The sequence below is a fragment of the Triticum aestivum genome, chromosome 5D (genome assembly GCF_018294505.1).
Source record: "Triticum aestivum cultivar Chinese Spring chromosome 5D, IWGSC CS RefSeq v2.1, whole genome shotgun sequence".
NCBI lineage: Eukaryota > Viridiplantae > Streptophyta > Magnoliopsida > Poales > Poaceae > Triticum > Triticum aestivum.
In genome coordinates this window covers 8878170-8899611 of record NC_057808.1, presented here as the reverse complement: position 1 = coordinate 8899611, position 21442 = coordinate 8878170, and the positions used below count along the sequence as shown (strand labels likewise).

The 21442-nt window shown below is 45.3% G+C and overlaps 1 pseudogene; it reads right to left on the bottom strand.

Moving 5' to 3' along the window:
* The window catches only part of LOC123120125 (uncharacterized), a 33699-nt pseudogene extending 21451 nt beyond the window's left edge, over positions 1-12248 (bottom strand).
* Positions 12249-21442: the final 9194 nt, after the last annotated feature.

Genomic DNA, 21442 nt, shown 5'->3' with positions numbered 1-21442 from the left:
AAAATAATTAGATTAACTAATCACTCACTGACATATGGGGCCCACCCCTCTAATTAGACTGTTAGTTTAGTTTAAACAAATATTAGACTAACAGAGGCTGACATGTGGGTCCCACTGGACCCACCTGTCTGGTTTGACTGGTCAGCCGACCTGTTGACCTGCTGACGTCAGCATTGCCTCATGCTGACGTCATAATTCATTTTTGCTTAATTTAAATAATTCCAGAAATTCAAATAAACTTTGAAAATTCATATCTTTTAAACCGTAACTCGGATGAAAATGTTTTCTATATGAAAGTTGCTCAGAACGACGAGACGAATCCGAATACGCAGTCCGTTCGTCCACCACAACCCCCTAACCTATCGAACTAGCAACTTTCCCCCTCCGGTCCGTCTGTCCGATAACGCGAAACATCGGGAATACCTCCCGTATGTTCCCCCCCTTCACCAGTACCACCTACTGTCGCGTTAGGACACCCCTAGCACCGCTCATTGTCATGTCACGCATCGTCATGCTTATGTTTGCATTGTATTTACTGTTTCTTCCCCCTCTTCTCTCCGGTAGACTACGAGACCGACACTGTTGCTGCCCAGTTCGACTACGGAGTCGACGACCCCTCCTACTTGCCAGAGCAACCAGGCAAGCCCCCCCCCTTGATCACCAGATATCGCCTATTCTTCTCTATACTGCTTGCATTAGAGTAGTATAGCATGTTACTGTTTTCTGATATCCTATCCTGATGCATAGCCTATCCTTGCTACTACTGTTGTTACCTTACCTGCAATCCTACATGCTTAGTATAGGATGCTAGATTTCCATCAGTGGCCCTACATTCTTGTCCGTCTGCTGTGCTATACTATCGGGCCGTGATCACCTGGGCGGTGATCACGGGTATATACTTATATACTACATACATGACACCTGCGATGACTAAAGTCGGGTCGGCTCGAAGGAGTACCCGCAAGTGGATCTTTGTGGCGGAGCGACAGGGCAGGTTGAGACCGCCTAGGTGAGAGGTGGGCCTGGCCCTGGTCGGCGTTCGCGGTTACTTAACACGCTTAACGAGATCTTGGTATTTGATCTGAGTCTGGCCATTTGGTCTATACGCACTAACCATCTACGCGGGAGTAGTTATGGGTATCCCGGCGTTGTGGTATCAGTCGAAGCCTTCTTGACGTCAGCGATTGAGTGGCGCGCGCCGGATTGGATTGGAACGCCACTAGGCTAGGTCTGCTTCCGGCCGCGTACGCAACGTGCAGGTGTGCATAGGGCGATGGGCCCAGACCCCTGCGCGCATAGGGTTAGACCGGCGTACTGACCGCTCTGTTGTGCTTAGGTGGGGCTGCGACGCGTTGATCTTACGAGGCCGGGCATGACCCAGGAAAGTGTGTCCGGCCAAATGGGATCGAGCGTGTTGGGTTATGTGGTGCACCCCTGCAGGGAAGTTTATCTATTCGAATAGCCGTGTCCCTCGGTAAAAGGACGACCCGGAGTTGTACCTTGACCTTATGACAACTAGAACTGGATACTGAATAAAATACACCCTTCCAAGTGCCAGATACAACCCGGTGATCGCTCTCTAACAGGGCGACGAGGAGGGGATCGCCGGGTAGGATTATGCTATGCGATGCTACTTGGAGGACTTCAATCTACTCTCTTCTACATGCTGCAAGATGGAGATGGCCAGAAGCGTAGTCTTCGACAGGACTAGCTATCCCCCTTTTATTCTGGCATTCTGCAGTTCAGTCCACTGATATGCCCCTTTACACATATACCCATGCATATGTAGTATAGCTCCTTGCTTGCGAGTACTTTGGATGAGTACTCACGGTTGCTTCTCTCCCTCTTTTCCCCCGTTCCTTTCTATCTGGTTGTCGCAACCAGATGCTGGAGTCCAGGAGCCAGACGCCACCGTCGACGACGACACCTACGACACTGGAGGTACCTACTACTACGTGCAGCCCGCTGACGACGATCAGGAGTAGTTAGGAGGATCCCAGGCAGGAGGCCTGCGCCTCGTTCGATCTGTCCAGTTTGTGCTAGCCTTCTTAAAGCAAACTTGTTTAACTTATGTCTGTACTCAGATATTGTTGCTTCCGCTGACTCGTCTGTGATCGAGCAATTGTATTCGAGCCCTCGAGGCCCCTGGCTTGTATTATGATGCTTGTATAACTTATTTATGTTTTAGAGTTGTGTTGTGATATCTTCCCGTGAGTCCCTGATCTTGGTCGTACACATTTGCGTGCATGATTAGTGTACGGTCAAATTGGGGGCGTCACAACGTTCTTCTTACAATTACCCAAACGTACACTTTCAGTCTCATGTAAGCAGTGCGTGCATGCATTGTATCCCTTATTTGTCTGTCCCGAAAGGTTACTGAGAGCAGGCCAATCGTTGATGGTTACAAAAAGCAACGCTCGTAGGTCAAATTCCTCTTCTTTGTGCTCATCCCAGACACGTACACCAGGTCTGCCCCACAACTGTAAAAGTTCATCAACTAATGGCCTTAGGTACACATCGATGTCGTTGCCGGGTTGCTTTGGACCTTGGATGAGCACTGGCATCATAATGAACTTCCGCTTCATGCGCAACCAAGGAGGAAGGTTGTAGATACATAGAGTCACGGGCCAGGTGCTATGGCTGGAGCTCTGCTCGCCAAAAGGATTTATGCCATCAGTACTTAGACCAAATCTTATGTTCCTTGCGTCAGCTGCAAAATCTTTGAACACTGTCGATCTTTCTCCATTGCGTTCCATCAGTGGGGTGTCTCAACTCCCCGTCGGACTTACGGTCCTCTTTGTGCCATCGCAACGACTTGGCATGCTTTTTGTTCCTGAACAGACGTTTCAACCGTGGTATTATAGGAGCATACCACATCACCTTGGCGGGAACCCTCTTCCTGCGTTTCTCGCCCTCAACATCGTCACCAGGGTCATCGCCTCTGATCTTATAACGCAATGCAGTGCATACAGGGCATTCATTCAAATTCTTGTATTCACCGCGGTAGAGGATGCAGTCGTTAATGCATGCATGTATCTTCAGAACCTCTAAACCTAGAGGGCAGACAACCTTCTTTGCTTCGTACGTACTGGCGGGCAACTCGTTATTCTTCGGAAACATATTCTTCAACATTTTCAGCAAATTTTCAAATGATGAGTCAGCTACACCTTCCCGTGCCTTCCATTTTAGCAAATCCAGTGTGCAGCCCAGCTTTTTCAGACTATTATCGCATCCTGGGTACAGCGACTTTTTGTGATCCTCTAACATGCGATCCAAATTCTCCCTCTCCTTGTCAGTTTCGCAGCGTCTCCGTGCATCAGCAATGGTCCGACCAAGATCATCAGCGGGCTCATCATGTGCCTCTTCTTCACCTTCACCTAACCCTTCCCCACCTTCAGCATCATCCTCCATGAAAGTATCACCGAAATGATCATGATAGTTGTCATCGATATCATCCCCTTCTTCATCTTCTTCCATTCTAACCCCTCTTTCTCCATGCTTGGTCCAACAATTATAGCTTGGCATGAAACCGTGCCGAAGCAGGTGCATGTGAACGTCTCTTGAGGAGGAGTAACCCTTCTGATTCTTACAGACAGCACATGGACAGATAATAAAACCTTGCTGCTTGTTCACATTTGCCACTACGAGGAAATCTTTCAAACCCGTAGTGAACTCGCCGGAGAGTCGGGGACCGTACATCCATTGCCGATTCATCTGCATTATTATTATATAAAGTATATAATTAACCATCATGCATTTGTTAAACTAACTAGCTAGAAATAATACAAATTAAACAATGAACTACACACATGCATATTTTATCAATGACACATGAAAGGTTCAAGTTGCTAACCGCGATCGCGGAGGAAAAATAAATGAGAAAGCTCAAGTGTGGCTCGGACACTTCATATCATGTTTGTTTCATGCTCTCGGGCATTTCATCGAACACCTTGTGTGCATAGGAGGAACCAAAAGCAAACCCACCACCCCCCTTCTGAATTGTGGCTAAGTGAAGTGAGCTGAGTCCTATATATAGGGATGGGCCTTTAGTCCCGGTTGGCCTGGCCAACCGCGACTAAAGGCCTTCGGGCCAGCCTGAGGACCTTTAGTCCCGGTTGGCCAGGCCAACCGGGACTAAAGCCCCTCCCGTCCGCCAGCTGTCGACCAGCGCAATGGGCCCAGATAGTTGGTCGCGGGTCTCCTCCCGAACCGCGACTAAAGACCCCTTTGGTCGCGGTTCGATTATTTTAGGGACTAATGGGGGCGTATGGAAGCCTCTTTTTCTACTAGTGTTTACAACCGTTGGTCATCCCCACAACCTTTCCATCAAAGTCGACCGGCTCTCCACCGTCATCACACTAATACATATGTATAAAACGTTATCATAATAAACAAAATAGTATGAACGAATTACAAAATAGAATGTCAAACTACATATAACTCAAACATGGAACATGATGCATATAAAGTAGAACCCCACGCTTACCCTAGGTATGTACAAACCCTTTCCCCCTCGCACACACACTCTCCTTTTCGCCTCGGCCTCCTGTACACATGCTTTTTTGAGTTAAAAAATTGGTGGGCGTGTGCCACACAGTAAATAATTAAAAAATAGTGAAATCGCGAAGTCATGAAATATATCTTTACATCGTATTTTTTATCTCGATAAAAGCACATGCAGTGGTGTCTGTCGTCTGGCTTCACCCTGCCATGTGTTATCCTTAGATTCAAATTTTCTTCTCTTCCGAGCCGCAAAGCCTGTTAACCAACATTGACCGTGTCAGCAAAAGAGGTTAATTGAACACATCGATCCACTGCAACCTTAAAGAATGCAAGGTCGTAATGCTGCTGATGATAGAGAAGGCGGCCCTCTGCCGTGGTGTCGTCGAGTAAGTGAACAGTAACCTAAACCAAAACATTGCATAAAGTAAAGCACTCGACATACACTGGTAGAAAAAAGCCCTTTAGTCCCGGTTCGCAAAGGCCTTTAGTCCCGGCTGTGCAACCGGGACTAAATATGCGCGACTAAATACCCCCCCCTTTAGTCGCGCCTCTTACGAACCGCAACTAAAGGCTTTAGTCCCGGTTCTCGTGGCTAACCGGGACTAAAGGCCCGTCCACGTGGGCGCCAGGGGTCCGTCGGGGCGGAGGACCTTTAGTCCCGGTTCTCGTGGCTAACCGGGACTAAAGGCCTCCTCCGCAGGTTTAGGGTTTTAGCCCCCCTAAACCTGGTTTCTTTTTAATTTGTAGTGTTTTATTTCTTTTATATTTTATTTTGTGTTTTATTTTAATTTTGATGAAGTTTCAGTACACATATTCTACGCTACTATATACATGCATATGAAATTTCAAACAAGAAGAATTCAAGAGGAATATATAATATATATTAAATCTCGGGTGACCATATACAACTTCGAACAAGTTTCCATACACAATTAGGATGGATGACCATATACAACTTCGAACAAGTTTCAATCTCGGGTATGCATATAAATTTCTTCGTCCTCGGTATAGTGTTCTCCTTTAGGATTGATGACTTCCCTCATGAAAAATCCTGCTAATTCTTCTTGAATTGGTCGGAAGCGAGCTTCTGGACTAAGCCTCCTCCGCAAGTTATCCGTCGCGTTCCGCACGCTATCCGATGCCTTCCGCTCAGAGGTGTGTCTCCGGATGTTCTCACAAACATATTATCCACATAGATTGGTCCTCGGTGGCTGCTTATCCACATGAACTAACCTTCTAAAATCTAGCTCATGTTTGAATTCACCGACAATTTCTTATGAGAACCGTCTCCAAACCCTACAGGGCAAAGAAAATTAAATGAACAAGGGAGTTATTAGTTACTTGATATTAGGAAATGAACGAAAGAGACCGATCGATATAGAGCTCAAATGATTGAAAATAATTACTTTTGCAGCATTTTTCTCATGTCGGCCCAACGCTTTGGATCCGAATCCATAGAGTCCATGATTAGAACTCTGGAGGTGTGAAGTTCAATATTTAGCAGAATCCAGTGGAACCTGCGGACACGTTACATGCACAGTCATGCATAACTCATCGATTAGACATACCATGCATGGAGTAAACAAAAGAGAATGGGCACAAGAGAGAAACACTCACCCAAGATGGTAAGGAAATAGAATATGACTTTTGAGTTGATGCTTTCTAAGAAACTTGTACAAGTCTTTCTCCACGTCTTCGGGGTGATTTTGTAACACATGTCCATTAACGATATGTGGGTCAATGAACCCAACATCATGGATGTTTCTTATTTTGCATTCCCAAATCTTCAATCTGCATAATAGCGTACGCAACAATATAGTTAGGACAATATATATATAGTGCAGGCAATGAAGAACGAGATGAGGTAGAAATAAATCACTTACAGAACGTAGCAACTCAGCATAGATTTGTCGAGGTCGCGCAGATTGAACAGCTGGAACAATTCACTCATATGAACTTGTACAGAGTACCGTTTGGTGTGATGCTCCTCTGTAACATCCGCATAAACATATTCTTTGTCGGCCCATGTTATGAATTGCTTTTACCAACGTAGCAGATTTCGCATTTGTGGTGGTAGACTCTTTTCCCGCACAGGCTCGACGAGAGGCCCATTCCGCACATATTGTAATGCTATCTCACATACTGGCGCATCCTCAAGGCCTAAGAAGGCACGAAGAGTCAAACCCATCTCGGACGCTTGTTTCATGGCACTCGCTATAGTCAATCCAAGTGCTGCCGCAGCTGCTATGATCTCGGGGTCCTCTTCCGGACCGGCTTTCACTATGAGCGGGGGGATCGATTGTTTCTTCTGCATCCCGAGCTGGTCAACTTGTTTCCCGCTTTTTTTACTTTCTACTTTCTCCTCCTTCAATATTTTTGCTTGCCTACGAAGTTCATGTCCATAGTCGTCAGGCATATTCAGCTCGGCTTGGGACGGTGTCATCAAAAAATCCTTAGCCCACTTCTTTTGCTTCTCAGTGAATACTTGCTTGGGCTCAGGCTCTTTTATCGCCTTCATATCCGCCTTCCATTTCTCATAATGAGCAGACGCGGCCAATTTGGTTTCAGCTTCACTAAGTTCCCAAGGCCTTGGGAGGAGAGGCTTCAGTGATGGCTCCGGTACCCTTGTGGTATTAGGTACATAAGGGTCCGGGTTAATAGTCCAGGAGCGGGTTTCCTTGCTGTCCGCCTGCTTCTGCTTCTTCGCCGGAGGTGGATTGGGGGGCGTCGTACCCGCCGGAGGAGGATTGGGGGGCGTCGTACCCGCCGGAGGTTGTGGATCGGGGGACGGCGTCGAATGGCGTGAAGGAGGTGTAGGTGAACCACCACGACCACCACCACCGCCACCACCGCCACCACCACCACCACCCCCATCGGAGGGGGGTGGACTTGCTAGCCTTGGCGCCTCGCCTGGAAACACTATGTACTTCTTTTTCCATAGAATGATCTGGCGCTTGACATCTCCAAGTCTTCTCTCCCCTTCGGGTGTAGGTTTGTCAATCTCCAGGTCCTCAAACCCTTGGACTATGTCTTCCACCATGACACGAGCATAGCCATATGCAATGGGGTTGTTGTGGTGGAGTGCTCCAGGTGTACAGGGTAAAGCACTGCCGCTAGCTACCTTCGTGGAAACGTTCCCCACGGGATAATGCAGATCACATTCTTTCATCTCCTTTACATCATCCACGGGGTAGTGAGGCTCCGGTGCACGAATCTCGATCATCGGTGCACTAGCACCAGGCGGGGCATCCGTGGAAGCCACGCTGCTTCTCCGCTGCTGGCTTCCGCGATCCGCTTCATGATCTTCATGCGGCCCTGCAGCCGATTTTTCTTTTACTAGTTCATGCACGGTCTGCTTCAACTCATGGAGTTCCGATGCAAACTTCGCCATAAGATCTGCATCCCGGTCCGTCTTACTCTTACGGCTTCTGTAACAGTACGGGTCATTGTCCTGGGAAAACCCTACTTTCCATGGAACTTTGCCTTTGCCTCGTACACGTCCTCCATGTTCATCATTCCCGAGGGCTGTTGTCAGTGCGTCTTTCTCTCTGTTGAACTTGATCAAGCCCTCTTGAGCTTGGGTCATTGCGTCAATAAGGGCTTGGGTGGGAGCAAACTTTTTCTTCCGGTGAACACACACCCCTGTCTCCGGGTCTAGCGATCCCCCATTCCCGTACCACCAGCTTTTGGCCCTTGGGTCCCATCCCTCTGTACCTAGAGGGATTCCTCGCACCCTCAGGTCCTCCTCCATCTTCTGCCACCTAGGCTCCAAAAGGCGGTATCCTCCTGGCCCCATAATATGATGGAACTTTTTCTTACTCGCATTATCCTTATTTTTTTCGATATTTCCTTGAAATGCTCCGATTGCTTTTGCCTCACAAATTCTGGCCAATCATCTTTCAGTTTCTCATGTTGTCCATTGAAATCCGGAGTCTTGCCCTTGTTGACATAGTCACGGGTTAAATTTTTCTTGAAGTTCCGGAATGCTTCGCCCATCTTCTGAAGAGCGAACTCTTTAACTAGCCTCCTCCTCTCAAGTCCACCCGGAACCTCATTACCGAATTCATCGACTTTGTTGTATTCCGGAGGTAGAATGAAATGTTCCATAAGCTTTCTCCAGCAATCCTTTTTCGTTCTCTTGTCGACAAAACTGAAACCAAGACGTGCCTTCTTTGGCTCCTTCCATTCCTGGACGGTGATCGGGACGTTGTCTCTAACAACGACTCCGCATTGGTTGATAAACTTTGAGGTGTGCTGTAGGGGCTTGCCGGTTTCACTGACAAACTCAATGGCATATGTTTCTCCTGTTTTCATCGCCTTGGATTTGCCACGCTTTGTCGTACTCGATCCGGCCGAGGGCTAAAAAAAGAAAGAGAGTCGCGCGCGTTAATACATATGTATTCACATTTCAGTAAGTTTGTATCACGAGAGGCTCAATGTATATATATACCTCGCCGGAGGTGGTTGCTACTTGCAATTCGAGATCGTCGTTTGTTGACGGTTGACCTCCGTCGACAATTACCCAAACGTACACTTTCAGTCTCATGTAAGCAGTGCGTGCATGCATTGTATCCCTTATTTGTCTGTCCCAAAAGGTTACCGAGAGCAGGCCAATCGTTGATGGTTACAAAAAGCAACGCTCGTAGGTCAAATTCCTCTTCTTTGTGCTCATCCCAGACACGTACACCAGGTCTGCCCCACAACTGTAAAAGTTCATCAACTAATGGCCTTAGGTACACATCGATGTCGTTGCCGGGTTGCTTTAGACCTTGGATGAGCACTGGCATCATAATGAACTTCCGCTTCATGCGCAACCAAGGAGGAAGGTTGTAGATGCATAGAGTCACGGGCCAGGTGCTATGGCTGGAGCTCTGCTCGCCAAAAGGATTCATGCCATCAGTACTTAGACCAAATCTTATGTTCCTTGCGTCAGCTGCAAAATCTTTGAACACTTTGTCGATCTTTCTCCATTGCGTTCCATCAGCGGTGTGTCTCAACTCCCCGTCGGACTTACGGTCCTCTTTGTGCCATCACAACGACTTGGCATGCTTTTTGTTCATGAACAGACGTTTCAACCGTGGTATTATAGGAGCATACCACATCACCTTGGCGGGAACCCTCTTCCTGGGTTTCTCGCCCTCAACATCGTCACCAGGGTCATCGCCTCTGATCTTATAACGCAATGCAGTGCATACAGGGCATTCATTCAAATTCTCGTATTCACCGCGGTAGAGGATGCAGTCGTTAATGCATGCATGTATCTTCAGAACCTCTAAACCTAGAGGGCAGACAACCTTCTTTGCTTCGTACGTACTGGCGGGCAACTCATTATTCTTCGGAAACATATTCTTCAACATTTTCAGCAAATTTTCAAATGATGAGTCACCTACACCTTCCTGTGCCTTCCATTTTAGCAAATCCAGTGTGCAGCCCAGCTTTTTCAGACTATTATCGCATCCTGGATACAACGACTTTTTGTGATCCTCTAACATGCGATCCAAATTCTCCCTATCCTTGTCAGTTTCGCAGCGTCTCCGTGCATCAGCAATGGTCCGACCAAGATCATCAGCGGGCTCATCATGTGCCTCTTCTTCACCTTCACCTAACCCTTCCCCACCTTCAGCATCATCCTCCATGAAAGTATCACCGAAATGATCATGATAGTTGTCATCGATATCATCCCCTTCTTCATCTTCTTCCATTCTAACCCCTCTTTCTCCATGCTTGGTCCAACAATTATAGCTTCGCATGAAACCGTGCCGAAGCAGGTGCATGTGAACGTCTCTTGAGGAGGAGTAACCCTTCTGATTCTTACAGACAGCACATGGACAGATAATAAAACCTTGCTGCTTGTTCGCATTTGCCACTACGAGGAAATCTTTCAAACCTGTAGTGAACTCGCCGGAGAGTCGGGGACCGTACATCCATTGCCGATTCATCTGCATTATTATTATATAAAGTATATAATTAACCATCATGCATTTGTTAAACTAACTAGCTAGAAATAATACAAATTAAACAATGAACTACACACATGCATATTTTATCAATGACACATGAAAGGTTCAAGTTGCTAACCGCGATCGCGGAGGAAAAATAAATGAGAAAGCTCAAGTGTGGCTCGGACACTTCATATCATGTTTGTTTCAGGCTCTCGGGCATTTCATCGAACACCTTGTGTGCATAGGAGGAACCAAAAGCAAACCCACCACCCCCTTCTGAAAATTGTGAAGTGAGCTGAGTGAAGTGAAGTGAGCTGAGTCCTATATATAGGGATGGGCCTTTAGTCCCGGTTGGCCTGGACAACCGCGACTAAAGGCCTTCGGGGACCTTTAGTCCCGGTTGGCCAGGCCAACCGCGACTAAAGCCCCTCCCGTCCGCCAGCTGGATGGGCCTTTAGTCCCTGTTGGCCAGGCCAACCGGGACTAAAGCCCCTCCCGTCCGCCAGCTGTCGACCGAGCGCGCTGGGCCCAGATAGTTGGTCACGGGTCTCCTCCCGAACCGTGACTAAAGACCCCTTTTGTCGCGGTTCGACTGTTTTGGGGACTAATGAGGGCGTATGGAAGCCTCTTTTTCTACTAGTGATACAACCATTTTTTCCCAGTAGACACCAGCAAATTGGGCACAACGTTACTCTAGTGGTTACTTGATTAGACTACCCACAATGGGAGTAACATAGGTAGTAATATCACACATATCTAGATAAAATAGATGATGTGGCAAGCAATAAGTGAAGAAAGAGAGTCATGTAGTAACATAGCTAGTTACTACTAGTATGAGTAACATCACACATATCAAGACAAGATGAGTCTATAGCATAATAAATAAAGTGTTGCATGTTACCACACATATGTTACTCCCCACTATAGAGGTAGTAACATAGAGTAGTAACATGGGCATGTTACTACTCTGTTACTACCCATTGTGGCTAGTCTTAGTACTCACTTGAGCACCCGGATGATACTGGTACCGGTCTTTGTGCCGCCAGTGGTCTTTGGCCAACGGCTTTTTGGCGCAGATTAGATGCGCGGCCATCAGAACAACGCCGGTTCCGCTTCCCTCGTCCCAATCGATCCAAAAACCGGCAGACTGCGCCAGCGGCTCGCCACCTGAGATTAACGCAGCTATGTATCAGCAAGGTTTTGCCTCTATCCTTAGCAGGAGGCGGCATATATTCAGGCAACGGGTATGTACCGAGAGAGGAGGAGAGGCGGATGATGGATCTGGCGGCGAAGAGGACGGCCTTGCTCCCGGAGTCGGGGAGAGGGACGAGCGATGTTCTGAAGTATTGGCGCGTGGGCAGCTGCTTCTCCGTGCGGCCTGGAGCAAGATCGCAAGGATGAGAAAGACAGGGACAGACACAAGAACGGGAAGTGAGGGGGAGATAACCTCGTTTATCAAGGAATTTGGTTTCGGCGCGTTGATAGGCGGCGGATATCGTTGGGTGAGCCATGCCGAAGCGGTTTTTTAGCCGGTCGGGGATGTAGGGCTCGCGGATCGGAGACGGGACCTCCAGCTCCTCCTCGTCATCATCGTCGCTATCGTCGGCGTCTTCCTCCGTGTCCAGATTCGTCTTCATCTTCTTGGCCTCCCTCTCCTCCTCCTGGTCGACGTCGTCGTCAGCGCGGGTCGTCTTGGATCGCTCCGGCGATCGGGTCACCCCCGTGTCCGCCGCCATTGAGATTTGAGAGGAGGATGCAGTAGCCGGCCGCCGCTACGTGGTGATCGATTCGATCGGGCCAACAGTTATTAGCTAGCCAAAGAAAATAAATTAGGGTGCTAGCAGAAAAATGAAACATGGTTCTGTTTTTTTTTATACTACTACTAGTATATATAGGGTTCTGTTACCCGAGCGAGAATAGGGTGTACTCCCTACGTTTTTTTTTAGTTTGCATATAAGATATGGTCAAAGTTAAACTTTGTTAAGTTTGATTAAGTTTATAGAAAAATTTATCAAGATTCACAATATGATATCAATATTGTTAGATGCATCATGAAATTAATTTTCATACCATATAGCTTTAGTATTGTAGATGTTGATATTTTTTTCTAGAAAGATGGTAACACTTTACAAAGTTTTAGTTTGACCAAATCTTATATGCAGACTAAAAAACGGAGGGAGTATTATTTGGGAATTGGGACATAGGGCTCACAGTCAAAACGGAGACGAGACCTCGAAGTCCTCATCGTCTTCCTCCGTCCCCGGATCGAGCTTCATCTTCTTGCTGCTCCTTCAGGGTCGTGGACATGGCCGCGGTGTTGGTGCGTGCGTGCTGCAGCGGCGGACGGAGGCGCTGCTTGCCTGGAGCACGATGGCCGGAGCCTGAGGCTTCTAGGGGTTTATGGTTGGGATCGACAATGGGTCAGTAGCCCACGGCCCATGTAGCTAGCAGGAGTCTAGTAATTCCATTCCGACTCTAGCGTGTCTGCACATTGACAGATCATTCCATTCTAACACTGATTCCATGGGCAGTGCGGGCACATCCAAATTTTTCCAGCTGGAAAAATTCGTCTAGTAATTCCATTCCAACACTGATTCCATGGGCAGTGCGGGCACTCTAGCGTGTCTGCACATTGACAGATCATTCCATTCCGACTCTCTGGCGTTCCGATGAACTTGATCGCGCGGATGGTGCACGTTGAATCCACCTAATCAAGAAAAGGTCGTCGTAAGAGTGCCTATACATGGATTCGAGAAGTAGAGGAAAAAGAAATTAAACTATATAGTTCAGTGTCGTCATGTCCTTTTCTCCTCGGGCCATACATGGATGTTTTTTTAGAGAAAAGGCTAGCGCCCGACTTTATAAATAAAACCACGAGTTAGAGAGAAGGTACATATCATACCCGAACACCACAAATACCCAAGTTTCGATTTCCTTACAAGGCATCGAAGCCCAAATACTGGCGCGCAGGCCACCTACCTACAACCAAAAAAACAAAGCTGGGCTAAACACTCCACTGCTGAAGGAAGGAGGTTAATTTGAAAAGACAATCAGTGGGTTTGGATGGGAACACATTGTCAATCATAAATTTGTTCCGAGTGGTCCAAAGTACCCAGGCCATGGCCGCAAATCCCACCCAAAATAAACGCCTGCTCATACCAGACAGGGATGTAGAGCAGGATCGAAGCTCAGAGAAGGAACCAGGGGCCCAGTTGACACGCAGCCAAGACCGAATAGCACTCCAGAAAAATTTGGTGAGATGACAGTTAAATAGAATGCTTGGTGTCCTCCCGAGCCCCACAAAGCTTACAGAAATATGTCTCAGGTCCATTACGCTTGCGAATTTGGTCTGCTGCAGGGAGCTTTCCACGCACGGCTTGCCACAGAAAGATTTTAATTTTCAGAGGAATCTTGGCCCGCCAAATATCATTGAACCGGGAGCAGTAGGCCATTCACTAGTTTAGAGTATAGCGACTTAACTGAAAAGCGGCCCGAAGAGGTGTGAGGCCAAGTCACCTGGTCGGCCTCCTCCGAGAGCACGGGAAAGAGTGCAACAAGTTGCTGCCACTGATTCAACTCTTCGGGAGAGAGGGAACAACGCAGATGCAGGTCCGAACCAGCTCGGGCAAGATCAGAGATAGAACTGTCAGGCAAAGAGACATACGAGAAGATGGTAGGGAACGAGAGGCAAAGAGTAAACTGAAGGCAGTAAATAAATAGTAACAAAGTACATAATATATCATATTAATTAATCACTTTAAACATATTAACACACAACAAATTTGATACCCGCGCATTTGCGTGGGCCACTCTGCTAGTTAAAAAAACCGGAAATTCAGAATGCCTACACCATTGGCAGAGCATAGACCCGCGAACAATCGCACAGGAGGTGGCGACGGCGGACGGCCGGCAACGCTCTTCACTTACTTGGGCGTTGTTTCTCTATCTAGCTTGTGCCTTACCGCCGCCACCACAGTTGACGTTGATGGTCGGGCATGTGGTGCAGTTAAAGGTCGGGCAGCACTTGCAAACCAGGCTTGGCTCACATTTCGGGCAGCAGCACGATGGGATGCACGGGCAGCAGCACGATGTGAGGCTGTCCGGGCAGCAGCACGATGGGATGCATGGGCAGCAGTTCCCCATCAGTTATCAGCTGTCTCTACGAGTTTGTTGGTGGCTTTTGTCGCTAGGAGCTAGGGTTTGCGGTCTCTCTATGTGGGTGCAGTTCGATCATTTATACAGGTCTGAGGGGTACACATGCTCATAAAGAACAAGATGATTAACAAGTATAGTCGTACCAATTAATGGAGTATATGTGCTTTTGCTAGTCAATTCAAATTAAGGACCACTGTACCGGTGAGAGAATTGGATGCAAGCCAGTGATGCAGGCAGTTCAGAAGTCACAACTTTGGCTGCGAATATAAAAAGGGCGGAACAAGTCATGTCATCATTATCGAAAGAATTGTCAACGTCATCAAAGAACGTTTGCCACGACGTCATCAAAGATGGCCGGTTGCCTAATCATAGATGGCTTTGTAGGAATATATGCCTAAGCTCATGCAATGGTCTGCCATGTACATGAACGTGTGCTTGAAGCATTACATATGTACGATAGTGAAGCACTTGTGTGGTGGTGAGAGCTAGGAAGGAAGCACGTCTTGTGATAGGTGGAAACATGCTTTACTAAATTTCTAAGCAAATCTGAACTTCAAAAAAAATCTAAGCAAATCACTTGAACTACGTACAGAAGTACTTGCGTGGTAGTAAGGGCTAGCAATTGAACAATTCATTTTGTTTTGGTCGGCTAGAGAATTTGCTTCCATGTCAATCAGAGATTGTTTAGATTAGGTGAAATTTTATGTCCAGTGCACCCGTGTATTTTTTTTGCGGCACAGTAAAATATATATTTCAAAGGACCAGAGAATTGTTTCCAATGTACCATTAAATTGCTTCCAAGGAAACAAATATGTGTTTCCAAGAAGAATTATTTTTACCATTGAAACACTGCATTGGTTTGAAACAAAATGAACTATTGCTTCCAAAGGAACTACAATATACATACAAAGAAATCAGGTTTGCTTCCATAAAACAAAATGTGACATATAGAGTTAGGTTTGTGCCATCTAGGCGCAATGCAGACACCACCGGCCGATGTTTGCCATGCTTCCTTACGATGTTGTACGTGCCTCCTTTCGATGTTGGACATGCTTCCTTCTATCGCCACATGGTGAGCGGCATCAAGAAGGAGTGGCATGAACAGATTAACAGTGTACCATTGATGCACCGTTCGCCAAGGGTATCATTGACAATTGAGTATGCCAATTGAGGAGATGAATCATAACCTAGTTCAGTTGAGGACGTGAGGCGGCCAAAGATTGTTCAACATGGGCAGCGTGGCTCCTATGGAGTACTCATGGTGGCCATGAGGCAAGATAAGATCTGCCGTGACGTTGGACTCTTGCACGCTTGCCGGTGCCACCCATGGAATTACGATGGCTCACTGCTTCAGTCTCATCCCCACCATCTCCAGCTAGCACTACCACCAAATGAAATAAAAAAATTTAATCACATTGAATCAGGCGAACAAATCAGTCATCAAAATTCACAACCTGCAGCCTCGTATGGCTAGTTCCCTAATTAACAAATCGAACGAATCATAAATCAAAATTCACATCCTGGAGCCTCGTATGGCTGTTTCCCTAATTAACACTTGCATTTCCCTATGAGGTCCACCGTGTATTGTCAGCCCTCTGTATGTACCGCGTATTGGCAGCCCTCTATAAAGAACTAAAACATTTTAAAATATTAAAATTCAATTATACACCAATGCATAGAAGTTGTTATTAGAATCTATTGCTAAGTGGGTAATGTTTTCAGAGTCACTTATGAACATATGTATATATGTTGCGATAGACTGATGTCTCAAAATGCAACGCGTCCAGGTCCATTGGTAAACTGACTAGAAAGGGGGGTGCGGGTCTTGTTGTAGTGACGTTAAGATAACTTGGTTTAGTGGTATGCTTATGGTCGGTAAGATAACTTAGCTTAATGGTATATATGTTCAATTTTTTATTGTTTAATGGTATGCTGAATCGGCATGCAACCAACAGAGGTTATGCCCTCGCATGCCTTTTCACCTTTCTGTCAAAATCCGACAGCATAACAATGCCCTATGGCCTGGTCTTCGTCTTCATATGTATTGTATATTTTATGTGAGGTTCCATGCACATCACATTGATTTCACTGGCTAGCTAGCTTCCTAACTCACATGTAGAACCTTTGGAACTAGTGCTACAGTAAGAAAGATTTGATGCCATGATTTCATCATGAATTATCCTTAGACTTTCATGCAAGAAGGGAAAAGTTTGAAGGTTCTCAATCACCGACCGTTTTTGCTATGGAGATTGGGGATGAGAAGGTATATATCCCCATATTAGCGTACTTAAGAAGGGAGAATAAGATCCTAGCTATCTCTGTGCAAGTTAGGTAATATACCAACATTTGTTATAAAAGCAAGATTATAAATATCTTCCTTAAAATCCATCAGTAGTCAGAAATATATCGAGGTGGCTTAGATTACCTCCACGAACTAGTACAGTTAAATCACAACTCATATCTCCATGTGACAATCCATTGAAACAACATAGCTTTAGGCCAGTTGATAGATCATAGGGCTTTGCTCCACCATTTTGAAGTTGTAAATAATTCATATCTCACTCTTAATGCTACCAACAACTTTTTGTTTCAAAATAGTTCTCAACCTTTTTCTTGGTATTTATTTTGATCTACTCCTCCCACTAGCTACCGGAAATGGGAAGTTTAACTATGATACCAAGATTATTTTAGTGCCGCGTTCTAGTATGAAAGAAACCTTTCCTCAAATGTCTATCCTATAAAACATGTAGATTGAATACTTCCTCTGTTTCACTATATGCGCGTTAAGTCCACCACATGTGTATCACCGTAGTACAAAATCTAGAGAAACGGCCATGAGTACCTCTATGAAATACAGACTACAACTATTTTATCTATCTTAGAACATTTAAGTAGGGGCATGAAGTGAAAACTTGGCAGTAACAACTTCAATTTCCACCTGAGGACAAATATTGTGAAACAGAGTCTTCTGATATTTGGATATGTACTAGAAGCATATGCGCGCTTTGCTGCGCCGTTTTTCTCATTGGTGAGAAATTTACACATAGCGAAACAACCTTGTTGGTTGCAATATCATGTGTCGCACACATGAGGACTGTGTTTGCTAAGTTGTTGTGCTATGACAATTCGATATCAATATTTTCAGCTTTCAAGTTTACATTGGCCATGAAATGATTAGGATAATCTTTTGTGTCTCATCTATCAATGAGTGAGAATTTCCTCACCTCGTCTATAAAGTTCTCCATATTTGGAACCATAGAGTTCTTCATTATAAATTTAGTTAGATAAGTAGACTTTTCCCACATATGATCTCAGTGGCATCCTTTACTGCAAAACTCAGAAAAGCCATTGGTTACATCTATAAGTTCAGAAATTTGCATATTCCTGCTGTTCGGAAAGGGAGGAGATCAGAAAACATATGTAATGTATACAGATTCTGCAATGTGACCAACAACCAGATTTTGACTGGCAGAAACAACACGCAGTATGCCATCCATCAGGTCAATCGCATCACCATTCTTGCCCTTCACGTGCAAGACAATATCAACACCAACAACATCATTTACATAATTCTTGAGGCCTCCAATGAGATTTGCTTTCCTTTGGCTGCATAAGAAATGTATGTGCTTGTGAATAAAGACAATAATGGTTTTGTGGAATTTATATCCAAGTAATCAAACATTCAGAGTTGAGGATTGACAATAACGAAAATCTTCAGAAGGACGTGGACTTGGTATGGCATCAGAAGAACCTCTAGAATGATTGTATATGCTCCTCCTAAGCTTGACTTGGTTGTAATTTGCCATCTTCACCAAGAACCTCATATTAACTAAGCGAGCTGCAGAAAAATTGATCCATAGTTAGCTAGTGTAATCATTATATTTACCACTTCATACTAAAAGCTAATGCAATGTACATACAAAAAAAATTGAATCGATGAAAACGCCTCACAAAACAAGTGGAGTGATAAGGCAGAACGTCAACGCTTGTCACATTTTTATATCTTGAGAACAAAGCGTGCAAAATGAAAAAAACAAGGAACACTGGTCTTGTATCATCCGGACACTGGCACATTGGTTGACATAGCAGGATCATTTGTTTTGATATAAAATGAAATATATGTATATATATGCAAATATTTAATTATTCTAACGTTAAATGCATCAGTGACATATATTTAGTCTCCATGACAAATTAAATTCTCATCATTAGAACATGATTAGCTGCGATTGTTCAGTGTGTCTGAAGGCAGGAAAGTAGTCACCTCATACCAACTAAAAATAAATCATTGAGATATTTCTTATATTTTTACATTGAGTTGCAGTCATCTAAAATATTATGTATCTTCTTACGGATAATGATCATACTTCATATTGCATACAACTCATCGTGACTCCATGATATTGAAGATTAAAAAATATGATAGTGAAATACAGGCTGGCACGAATATATAAGAGGCGTGTCCAAGGATTCAAAAAAATTCGAGGAAAATGGCAACACCAGGTTACTTCTGTACATATCAAAAACTTAATTATAACATATGCAATGCATCACCTATTTTATATATGTTGATGCTAAAATTGAAAAAAATGTAAGCCAAAAACATGGAAGACGTGCCTTAAGTATGATTGCTGACAGTGAATATCTCAGCGTTGAAACGGACACTCAGCCTAAATAACAGTTTTCCTATCTGAAATCTTCTGAGAGCTTCTCTTGTCTAGAACAGAAAACCTACAGTTTGAAAGGACATTACCATGTTTAAGCCTAGCTGGATACTCTTTTTTTTTTGTTATATAGTCATGTTGTCCTTGGTCAGCTCATTTCATATATGGTGTATACAGACACAAACATCGTTTCTAACTCTTGCTTACCAAATTTATTGTTCCTTCAGTTTCCAATATTTGGCTTATTCTGTTCAGCATTAAAAAAAATCAAATGGTTCGCAATTGCTGCAAGCGTGGTGGTGGCGGAGGAAAAGTGCAGAGGTTGAAATCTGCTCTGTTAAATTATGATCTAAATTCTAATACCGTATTGGACTAGACGTAGTACATACGGTGTGGGCCTTTGCGTTTGTACCGACGCGTACGAGTACAACTCGTTTACTTGTCCTACAAGGACTCCTATGTGTTGCCCCTCATATATACCCCATGTAGTCGCACCTAAGACGGTATGTCGTCTCGTGGTTGTAATACTCCTCCTCATAGTGATTGCGCCTTCGTGCGTCCGTGGTTTTCTCCCACAGGGGTTTCCACGTAAAAATCCGTGTCTCTTTGTCTCGTTTATTTCTCGTTATTATCTAACATGCTCACCGTACAATTGTGGGCCTGCAAAGTGCAGAGGTTGAAATCTGCTCTGTTAAATTATGATCTAAATTCTAATACCGTATTGGACTAGACGTAGTACATACGGTGTGGGCCTTTGCGTTTGTACCGACGCGTACGAGTACAACTCGTTTACTTGTCCTACAAGGACTCCTATGTGTTGCCCCTCATATATACCCCATGTAGTCGCACCTAAGACGGTATGTCGTCTCGTGGTTGTAATACTCCTCCTCATAGTGATTGCGCCTTCGTGCGTCCGTGGTTTTCTCCCACAAGGGTTTCCACGTAAAAATCCGTGTCTCTTTGTCTCGTTTATTTCTCGTTATTATCTAACATGCTCACCGTACAATTGTGGGCCTGCAAAGTGCAGAGGTTGAAATCTGCTCTGTTAAATTATGATCTAAATTCTAATACCGTATTGGACTAGACGTAGTACATACGGTGTGGGCCTTTGCGTTTGTACCGACGCGTACGAGTACAACTCGTTTACTTGTCCTACAAGGACTCCTATGTGTTGCCCCTCATATATACCCCATGTAGTCGCACCTAAGACGGTATGTCGTCTCGTGGTTGTAATACTCCTCCTCATAGTGATTGCGCCTTCGTGCGTCCGTGGTTTTCTCCCACAAGGGTTTCCACGTAAAAATCCGTGTCTCCTTGTCTCGTTTATTTCTCGTTATTATCTAACATGCTCACCGTACAATTGTGGGCCTGCAAAGTGCAGAGGTTGAAATCTGCTCTGTTAAATTATGATCTAAATTCTAATACCGTATTGGACTAGACGTAGTACATACGGTGTGGGCCTTTGCGTTTGTACCGACGCGTACGAGTACAACTAGTTTACTTGTCCTACAAGGACTCCTATGTGTTGCCCCTCATATATACCCCATGTAGTCGCACCTAAGACGGTATGTCGTCTCGTGGTTGTAATACTCCTCCTCATAGTGATTGCGCCTTCGTGCGTCCGTGGTTTTCTCCCACAAGGGTTTCCACGTAAAAATCCGTGTCTCTTTGTCTCGTTTATTTCTCGTTATTATCTAACATGCTCACCGTACAATTGTGGGCCTGCAAAGTGCAGAGGTTGAAATCTGCTCTGTTAAATTATGATCTAAATTCTAATACCGTATTGGACTAGACGTAGTACATACGGTGTGGGCCTTTGCGTTTGTAACGACGCGTACGAGTACAACTCGTTTACTTGTCCTACAAGGACTCCTATGTGTTGCCCCTCATATATACCCCATGTAGTCGCACCTAAGACGGTATGTCGTCTCGTAGTTGTAATACTCCTCCTCATAGTGATTGCGCCTTCGTGCGTCCGTGGTTTTCTCCCACAAGGGTTTCCACGTAAAAATCCGTGTCTCCTTGTCTCGTTTATTTCTCGTTATTATCTAACATGCTCACCGTACAATTGTGGGCCTGCAAGCACTAACTTATATATTCTAATTGCCCCCCCCCCCCCCCCCCCCCCCCCCCCCCAAAAAAACAACTTTGTCAAGCTCCACCACTACCCACTGGTTC